Here is a 9,749-nt window from a genome sequence, read left to right as displayed (position 1 = left end):
TCAAATGATGCAATTGTTGAAAGAGGCTTTACCAGAAGATAACACAATGCTTGATAACTAATATGAGACCAAGAAGCTAGTGCGTAGCTTGGGTTTGCCAGTTGAAAAGATTGATTGTTGTAATTCTGGATGTATGTTGTATTGGGGTGAAGATGAGGACCTCACATCTTGCAAGTTTTGTGGCCACCAGAGGTACAAACGTCGTGTCGGTTCTCGTAAGAGGAAATTAATCCCTTACAAAAAAATGTATTATTTTCCTTTGATTCCTAGATTGCGGAGATTATATGCATCTCATGCTACAACCGCTGGTATGAGATGGCATCATGAGCACATACAAGAGGAGGGCATCATGCGTCATCCATCAGACTCTGAGGCTTGGAAGCACTTCAATAAAACTCATCCCTTTTTTGCTGCTGAACCAAGAAATGTGAGGTTAGGATTATGTACTGATGGTTTTCAGCCCTTTGGTCATTCAGCGAAGAAATACTCTTCATGGTTTTCTTGTGACTTATCAAAAAGATGTTTTCTTTTGTAGAGGAAAGTGTTGGATGATAAAATAAAGCACAAGGAAGGTCAAGAGGAACTTAAGGTATGTTCTTTGTGTCCCATGTGGTATGAAGATAACTCAAAGCTCTCTTGTTTGTTAATCTGTTAATGAAAGATTTGGTTCTGTAGGCAAATTTATTTATTTTTTAGATATGCCTCAAGGTAGAGGTCGAGGTAGCACAGGCCATGTAGGTAAATCTTCAGTTAGGGGTAATTTTGCTACTCGTGAAAATATGCCTACTATTCCCATTCCCACAATCATTCCTCAATAAGGTGGTACGAGTTCCTCAGGTGGACCAGATCACATCAATCAAGTTCAAACATTAGGTCCTAGTAGTACGCAACCTATTCAAACATCAGGCCATGGTAGTACCCCAGCTATTAATTTGGAACCATCTCCAAATACCCCTAATCAGAGCAACACAATAGGCGAGGGTACATCTTCTCAAAGAAACATAATAGGCGAAATTGAGTGTAGCAGTACCCGCGGGCCGCAGACGCTTCTTACTATTTCTCCTGCAGGGTTAGTCCATTCTTGTACTATTACTTTTGGTATATTTTTATTGATATATGGTATGCTTTTAAATAATGTCTTCTAATTTGTTCAGGTTAGAGCCTTCATTTGAATGCTCCGAGTGTATAACTAAGTCTTTCAAGCATGAACTTGATCCTAATGGAGTCAACTAGAAAAGCGTCTCAAATGAGATAAAAAACTTTTATTTTGGAGAATTCAAGGTATAATCCATCACAATTGGATTTAGAAAGTATATTAACTTTTATATGTAACTTATTAATGTTATTACTTTATAAAATTATTTCAGAAGGTATTCTACTGGGATTCTTCAATTGATAGTGCGGTGCGGATCCAATGGGAGCGTAGGGCAGCAAAAAGATACAGTGATTTTGTTAGCAAACTAAAATCAAATGGAGTGCAACTGGGCACTATTCCAAATAATGTGTGGGAAAGTTGGTTGAGACTTTGGAAAGATCCTAAGTGTGTTGAAAAGTCAGAAATAAATTCAAAAAAATTGTGCTGGGAGCGGAGTTGCCACTGGGACTCACACAGGTGGCTCTATCAATGTTGGGGAGCATCGCAAGAGACTTGTAAGTGGATAGGACTTGTGCTTTTTGCAGTCAGTCACATGAGTTTTTTTTAAGTATGGAGTCTAATGATCTTTTAGTAATTTTTTATCTCGGCTTGTTCATTAATTGGTAAACATACTTCCCATTCCTTCACTTGTCAGATTTAAGAGTATCATCCTTTATTATACTTCTTGTTTTCTTGATATGTTATTATGCAGTTACATATTTGATCTCTCTAGGATCAGTAAAAACATGTCCCGTTCTTTCTTGTTTTATTCTTTCACCTTCTTGGAATTCTTGTCTGCCTTTGCTTCTGATAAAAATAAGTTGTTTTTTCTCAATGGAGTTATGTTGGTCTCTTCCCTTCTTGTAAGTCATTCGACTCTCTCTCTCTCTCTATATGTGTGTGTGTGTATTTGAGAGCGTGTGTGTGAGAGATCTCCTTGTCAAAATGGGGTTCTTGAGATTCTGTTTATGTGTTTTGTTTCCATACAGTTCCTTAATGGTGTGTTGGTCAAAAGCAAAAAAAGAAAAAACTTTACATGTATAATAAACATTAAGCTCCAGTATAGTGTAGTTTTCATGGGTTCTGTTGCAAATTTTCTTCTAAAAGAAAAATAAAAAGACAATCTTTTTGTGGTCTTAAATCTTAGCCATTTCAGTTGTTTAGCCTGGGACTGTTTATTTGTCTCATAAATTAGTTTTCTTTGTGTACTTTTATGCCTTTAAATTCCAATCTTATACTATGTATATGAGGCATAAAAATGCACTTACCTCTGTTAGTTTATATAAGTGTCCTCAATTTTGCAATGAAGGATTGAACTAAAAAGAGAAGATATTTTGGTTTTATCTGTAAACTTTGTGTGAAGATTCTTTCTCTAATGTTTATTATTCTAATATTCTCCATGTCATTGCACATTTCTATCTCTTTATTTGTTTTTGTTGGATACAAGTAAGTTGGCTGCTCGGGATTGAGGTTTCTTATGAAATGAGACGTGGTTGAAGTATAACATCACTGTTGATCTTTCATAAAAGTAGGTGCATTGAATTTATTCATGCTGCTGTATTGAGCAATAGTATTTTGTAATAGCACAACCTGACATAGGTCTTGTGATACATGGTCTTGTGATACATCTCTTACTTAGAGAGAATGCACCAGAGTGAAAATTCTGGCACAATTATTGAGAAGCTGCTTAATTGAATAACTTTTATATAGGCTGTTAAAAATGGTCGAGATCCAACACCAAGTGAGTTGAATTTGCACGTCCATACACATGGTAATGATGGAACATCTTTTGTTGCTGAGAAATCTCGAATCGTACATGTAAGATAACTTTTTAAATAATTTTATTGACTTTACTTTCATATATATTTTTTCATTTGGTAAATTGAATGCTCAATATTATTTAGTTTTTTATTTCACTAATTATTTACTTTTCTATAGGAAAAATATCAGGAGATATTACAACAACAAACACAAACTCAATCTGATATTAATCAGTGTAAAGCATTTTATCAAGCCGCGGGAGGAGAAAAGAAAAGAAGAGTATATGGTCTTGGATCTCAAACAAAATGCTACTACGGGCCAGATCTTCATGGCTCTTTTGGATCTGATGCTACATCGTCAGCAACACCTACAAATGCTCAATCAACACCGATGGGGAATCTGGATGAGTTAGTGATGCGATTGATTCCTGCACTAACAGATCATATAGTTCCTGTAATCATTGAGCGGGTACGCGAATTAGTTTCCTTACCCTCGCATCAGCCAAATACTAATGTGGCACCTACAGTTCCTACATCCTCTACTGCTGCTAACATTGATGAGGTTCATCCATTGGGTTCTGATGATGACCGTAACTCTCTAGCCTCACATAGTTAGCCTACTTTATTTGGACTTTATTGTTGGTCCTTATGAATTTTTGTACTTAATGATACGATTATATGCATTATGCTATATATTTTGGACCTTGTTAAATATATTGTTAATTTATATTAATATCAATGACTTTTTATTAAATGTATTTAATTAATAGCTTTTATATAATATGCTTGAACAAATTACATTTAAAATAATAAATAAAAAGAATTTTTTAAAACAACAATATATTAAAAATAAATTAGCGACGGATGCTTTTCGTAGCTACAATTATCGCGTAAAATTAAATCTTGCGACGAATTGGCTACGAAAGATTTTTGTTGCAAAATGCCGGGAGAATTAGCTATAACACGTCTAGCGACAGACGATTTCATTGCTATAGGAACAAACGAAGAATTTTGTTATGTATTGCAGCGACGAAAGGCGTCAAAATTGTGACATAAACAAGCAATACAGCGACGCTTATTTCCCTCGCAAAACTTTGCTACAGATATATTCCGTCGCTAATCCGTCACCAATTCTGCGACGGTTTGGTTTTTTTCGTCACTATGAGCTTAGCTAAGAGCATTTTAGGGACAAACTTGAATCCGTCGCTAAACAACTGTAGCGACGGAAAATATTGATTTAGCGACGAAATATGGCCGTCGCTAAACGTTGTTTTTTTTGTAGTGATTTTCAATATATGTGAATGGTACAATATTATGCTTTTCAATCAGGGAGTTTGCAATAGTTACTCGTCTCAGTTATGTTGGTGACGCTGAAGATGTTCAGTTTAACACAAAGATGCCTAACAGGATTGTGGATACACACTTTGGCGGTGCAAAGAATGTCAAGAAAAAGGATTTGTTTAAATGCTTTTATGACAAGAATTGGGGTTATGAAAACGATGGGGATGCCATTAAAATAGTTGTGCTGTATTTCATACATACTTTCATATTATCCACCGAGAAGAACTGCATAACCATCCCAAGACTACATTTTGACTTGGTCGAGAGCGGGAGATATTCTGATTATCCATGGGATAAGGATGCATTCCAGGCCCTTATTAGATTTATTAGCAAGAAGATAGATTCTCAGAAGAAGTACTACAAGATAGCTGGGATGCCTCTCGCTATGCAAGTATGGTTTTACGAGTGATGTTCAAAGGTTGACCCCAAAATTACACTCCGAACCGGATTTCCAGAATACTCAATTGTAAATCCACCGTCAACCAGCCAACTTATGCTTACTTGATGAATGACATGTTCAACGACTAGGGAAACATGGTAATTTACTATTATTTAATTGACTGATATTTTAGTCAACATATACTTTTGTTAGTAAAAACTGTATTGAAATTAAAAATGAAATACAATTCAATACATCATACGTCAATGCCCTTGTTTTCATAATTAGCTCAAATACAGTAGAATACATAATACATTGTTAAAATTAAAAATTAAATATAGTTGCATACATCATACATCAATGTCATTATTTTTCAAATTAATTGGAATACAGTAGAATACATAATACAATTTACAGCTACATATTTAATTCAATGTTATTAATTTTGTATACAATACAACTGAATATATGTATATAGAAAATTTCCCATATATATAAAACATATTACATTGGTAATCATACAGCAAGTGTCATTTTATATTGAATGTATTTATATTTTCAGATGAAATATGGCAACATTCAACCAAATGCAAGAGAGTTTGCTGTTATTCAGGTTCCTCCTGATGGCGTTGATGTAGACAAAAGTCCTATTCATTCAGACAACAATGAAGATGATTCTGATGACTTTGGTCCTACATGTCTCTTCAGCCTAAGAAGAAATATGATGCAAGCGTTTGTCCATTTTCATCATCGCCTCACAAAAAGCGCAAACAACACCTAATTGATCCCTCAAATGCAGAGAGTCCAATTCCACATGTGTCCGCAATACCTCAAACCAAGTTTCCTCCTACTGCTAAGATTGAAATCAAGAAAACTGTATTGAGTGTTAATGTAACGACCCGACTGGTTATTTTGCTTTGTAGAATTTTATTCCCCTAAATGAGACTTCCCGTACTTTCTTTTATTGATTTATAACTTGCGGGGAAGTTTAGTTCGGGATTTGGAAGAGTTTGGGTTGAAATCGGAACACTTGGTTCCTTAAGGTTGGCTTAAAAGGCCAAGTTTGACTTTGGTCAATATTTTGAGTAAACGACCTCGAAATCGATATTTGACGATTCCAGTAGGTTCGTATGATGATTTTGGACTTGGACATATGTTCGGATCGGGTTTTGGACGACCCCGGGAGTATTTTGGCGCCTAATAGCGAAAGTTGGTTCTTGAAGATTTTAGAAGTTCTTTAAATTTGGTTTGGAGCGAGTTTTGGTGATATCTCCAAATGGGATTTGGAGATCGGGAATAGTTCTGTAATGTCATTTAAGACTTGCACACAACATTTGGTGTCAGTCCTAGTAGTATAAGTACGTTTCGGCGCATTGGAAGTAAATTGAAGAACTTGAAGTTCTTAAGTTTGATTCAATTTGTTTTAGGGTGTGATTTTTAGTTTTAATTTTGTTTCGAGCATTACGAGAGTTCAGAAGAGTCCGTTTTATGATTCCAAACGTGTTGGTATGTTCGGGCGGGGCCCCGGGGGCCTCAAGTGTCAATCAGACGAGGGTCGGACCAAGTTCGAAACTTGGAGCAGGAGATGAAGCTCCCCAAATCTGTCATAACCGCACTTGCCCTTGGCCAGTCGTAGGTGCGAGCTCGCAGGTGCAAGCCAAGACTCGCAGAAGCGGTCGAGGAAGGGCAGCCCATTTTCCGGAGATGCAGCCCATCCTGCGCAAAAACGGATACCCATCCGCAGGTGCGACGCCAGCCGACCCAGGCTATTTCCACAGAAGCGGACTCATGTCCGCAGAAGCGAGGGTGTAGGTGCGGCCCTTTGACTGCATGTGCGGAAATAGCTGAGGCAGTGAGCCTCATTTAATATGGGCTTAGGCTAATTTCTATCACATTTTCTTCCATACTTGGGCGATTGGAGAGCTTTTAAGGAGGGGATTTAGCTTTGTGAGGTAAGTAATCTCTATCTAATGTGAGTTTAATACATAGATTTTGGGTAGATTTTAACATGAAAATTGGTAGAAATCATGGGTTTAGATGAAAAACCTAGAGTTTAATAAAAAAGGGATTTTACCACGAAAATTATTATGGAACTTAGTAAAAATCATATAATTATGTTCCTTAGGGTATGGGTAACAAATTTCTTCGAACATTTCTAGAATCCGAGCACGTTGGCCCGGGGGTAAATTTTAGGAACCTTGCATTTTGTGATGGGTAATCACTTAGATAGTTAGAATATAAACTTTTGAACACATATTGATTATTTTACACTATTTGAATAGTTTTGGATTTGTTCGGATCCGATTTGAGGGTTTGAGCGCATTCATGAATTTGGAAGTAGGTCTTGAGACGAGGTAAGTCTCCTTTCTAGCCCTGTAAAAGGGAATTAATCCCATAGGTGAATCAAATAAATGTGTATACCTATTTGTGGGGGCTACGTACGTACGAAGTGAGGAGAGTCCGCCCGTAGCTACAAATATGCTATTGTCCGGGTAGTTTAGGACCCATATCATGCTTTATTTGAAATGTTTGCACCCTTACTTGCTAATTTACTTACTTCAGTCAAGTCGAAAATTTCATAAAAGAAGTATAAAAAGTTAAATTCACTTACATGAAGATTTAATGGAATACTTGAATGTAAATGTGAAATTTTGTTTTCTTTGAAAATAATTTCTATTTGTGGATTGAGCCGAACGCTTCGGTAGTAAATTGATACATCTATGGTTCATACCGTTCGAGCCTCCGACAGTGCACAATTTATATATATTATTGGATCAGACCGTACGACCTTGGCATAATTTGCGCATGATAATTATTTGGAATTCTCCATGATTGATACTACTTAAATGTCTTGAAATGTAAGCTGTTAAATGATATAAATGAATTTGAAATTATATTTGTGAAAGAAGAATTTATCATTTTCTGTTAATGAACTTTCAATATTATTCATGAAATCCATACTTAGTATAACACTTCAATTATATTATTGTTAGCCCATAGTAAGTGTCAAAGTCGACCCCTCGTCACAACTTCATCGAGGTTAGACTGGATACTTACTGGGTATATGTTGTTTATGTACTCATACTACACTTCTGTACTTAATTGTACATGATCTGAGGCAGGTGCATCTAGTTACCCGTCCGGCACGCATAGTTGATCCCCACCTTGAGACTTCACGGTGAGCTGTTTTTCGAGTCGTTCTGCAGCAGCTGGAGTCTCCCTTATGTTTTACTTTTCTATCTATTTTGTTTCAGACAATAGGCTAGTATTCTTTTGTATCTTCTAATAGATTCCCACACAATTGTGACACCAGGTCTTGGCACACACACTAGTAGACTTATTATTTTGGGTTTGCTTACATGATTTCGATTTGTACTTATTGCTTCCGTTTATTTATGTTACACTTGCAAATTTCTAAATCTTTTAACAAATAAGGAAATATTACTACTTAATAATTTATTTAAATGGGACACCACTAGTTGATCAGTGTTGTCTTGCCTAACGGCAGTGTTGGATGCCATCACGACCTATAATGGAATCGGGTCGTGACAATGTGATATCAGATCACTAGGTTTACATAGGTCTCATAAGTCATGGACAAACCTAATAGAGTCTTGCGGATCGGTACGAAGACATCTATACTTATCTTCGAGAGGCTATGGGGTGTTAGGAATCTACTCTTTATTCATCTTATATAATGCAGTTGATGGTACACTAAATTCTCTATCTTATTCTCTCACAGATGGTGAGAACACGCGCAACAGACATTCCAGACCCGGCAGGAGCTACTCCCCCAATTGCAAGAGGCCGAGGAGAGGCCAAGGGAGGGAACTAGCCCGAGGTAGGGGACGAGGACGTCCCAAAGTTGCCCTAGTTGCACCACCAACGGATCCCATTATTGAGAAACATGGCAAGGTGCCCGCAGCAGAGCCTACCCCGATAGATTTCATGACAGCACCAGGATTTTAGGAGGTCATGGGCCGTATGTTGCGGTTCATGGATTCTATAACCCAGGCTGGTTTATTTCCAGCAGACCCAGCCATATCCCAAGCGGGAGGGGGAGCACAGACCCCTACTGCTCAGGCTCCTGGGCATGAAGCTGCAGTGTATCAGACTTTGGGTACACTACCCGCGGACGGGGCCCAGCCAGTTATAGTGGTTGTACCTGAGCCTAATCCAGCTACGGATGGCGAGCCGCAAAAGTTGTTGGACAGATGGACTAAGCTACACCCTCATATCTTCGGAAGTGAGAGACATGAGGATCCCCAAGACTTTATTTATCGGTATAGGGACAGACTGCACAACATAAGGATATTGGAGTCTCATGGAGTGGATTTTACTACTTTCCAGTTGGAGGGTAGGGCCCGTAGATGGTGGCAGTCTTATCTTCTTGGCAGACCAGCGGGTTGTCCTCCCTTGGCTTGGGGCTAGTTCACACAACTTTTCTTGGATAGGTATATTCTACCCTCTAAGAGGGAAGAGTTTCAGTATCTGTTTGAGCAGCACGAGAAGGGTCAGATGTCAGTGACCGACTATGAGGCGAGGTTTTCTGAGTTGTCTCGTCATGCACTTATGATACTTTCTATTGACTTAGAGAAAGTGTGGAGGTTTGTTATGGGGTTGCACTCCGGTATTATGGCTAATATGACCCGGGAGGTTGAGATGGGGACTTATTATCACCTGGTAGTGGAGATTGCTCAAAGAATTGAGGGCTACCGTCAGGGAGGTAGAGAGCAGATGCAGTAGGAGAAGATGACCCGTTTCTCTTGAGAGTTTAGAGGTGCCCCACCTAGGGGCAGAGGTTAGTTTGGGAGGGGTCTGCCTAGCAGGCATATTCAGCACCACCACCTCCTCGGAATGCTCCAAGGCGACCCTATTTCAGTGCCATACCAGAGTGTTCTTACCGCCTACCATCCATCCAGAGTTCATGTAATGGGTACTCAGGCCACCAGGGTTCTTCCAGCTCCTATTTTAGTGCCATGCGGGAGAGTTCATACCGCCCACTAGCGATTCAGGTTTCTTCCAGTGGGTCTTCAGGCCATCAGGGTCAGACTTCATGGTAGCAGATCACCGCACCGAGGGGTTGTTTCTAGTGTAGATATCTCAGTCACATGAGGAGGTTCTTCCCCAGGTT

The 9,749-nt window shown here is 38.5% G+C and overlaps 1 pseudogene; it reads left to right on the top strand.

Moving 5' to 3' along the window:
• The first annotated feature begins 244 nt into the window (after positions 1-244).
• On the top strand, positions 245-3,649 carry LOC104215848 (uncharacterized; annotated as a pseudogene).
• Positions 3,650-9,749: the final 6,100 nt, after the last annotated feature.

Source organism: Nicotiana sylvestris, chromosome 12 (assembly GCF_000393655.2).
Source record: "Nicotiana sylvestris chromosome 12, ASM39365v2, whole genome shotgun sequence".
Lineage (NCBI taxonomy): Eukaryota > Viridiplantae > Streptophyta > Magnoliopsida > Solanales > Solanaceae > Nicotiana > Nicotiana sylvestris.
This window is presented reverse-complemented; position numbering and strand designations above follow the sequence as displayed.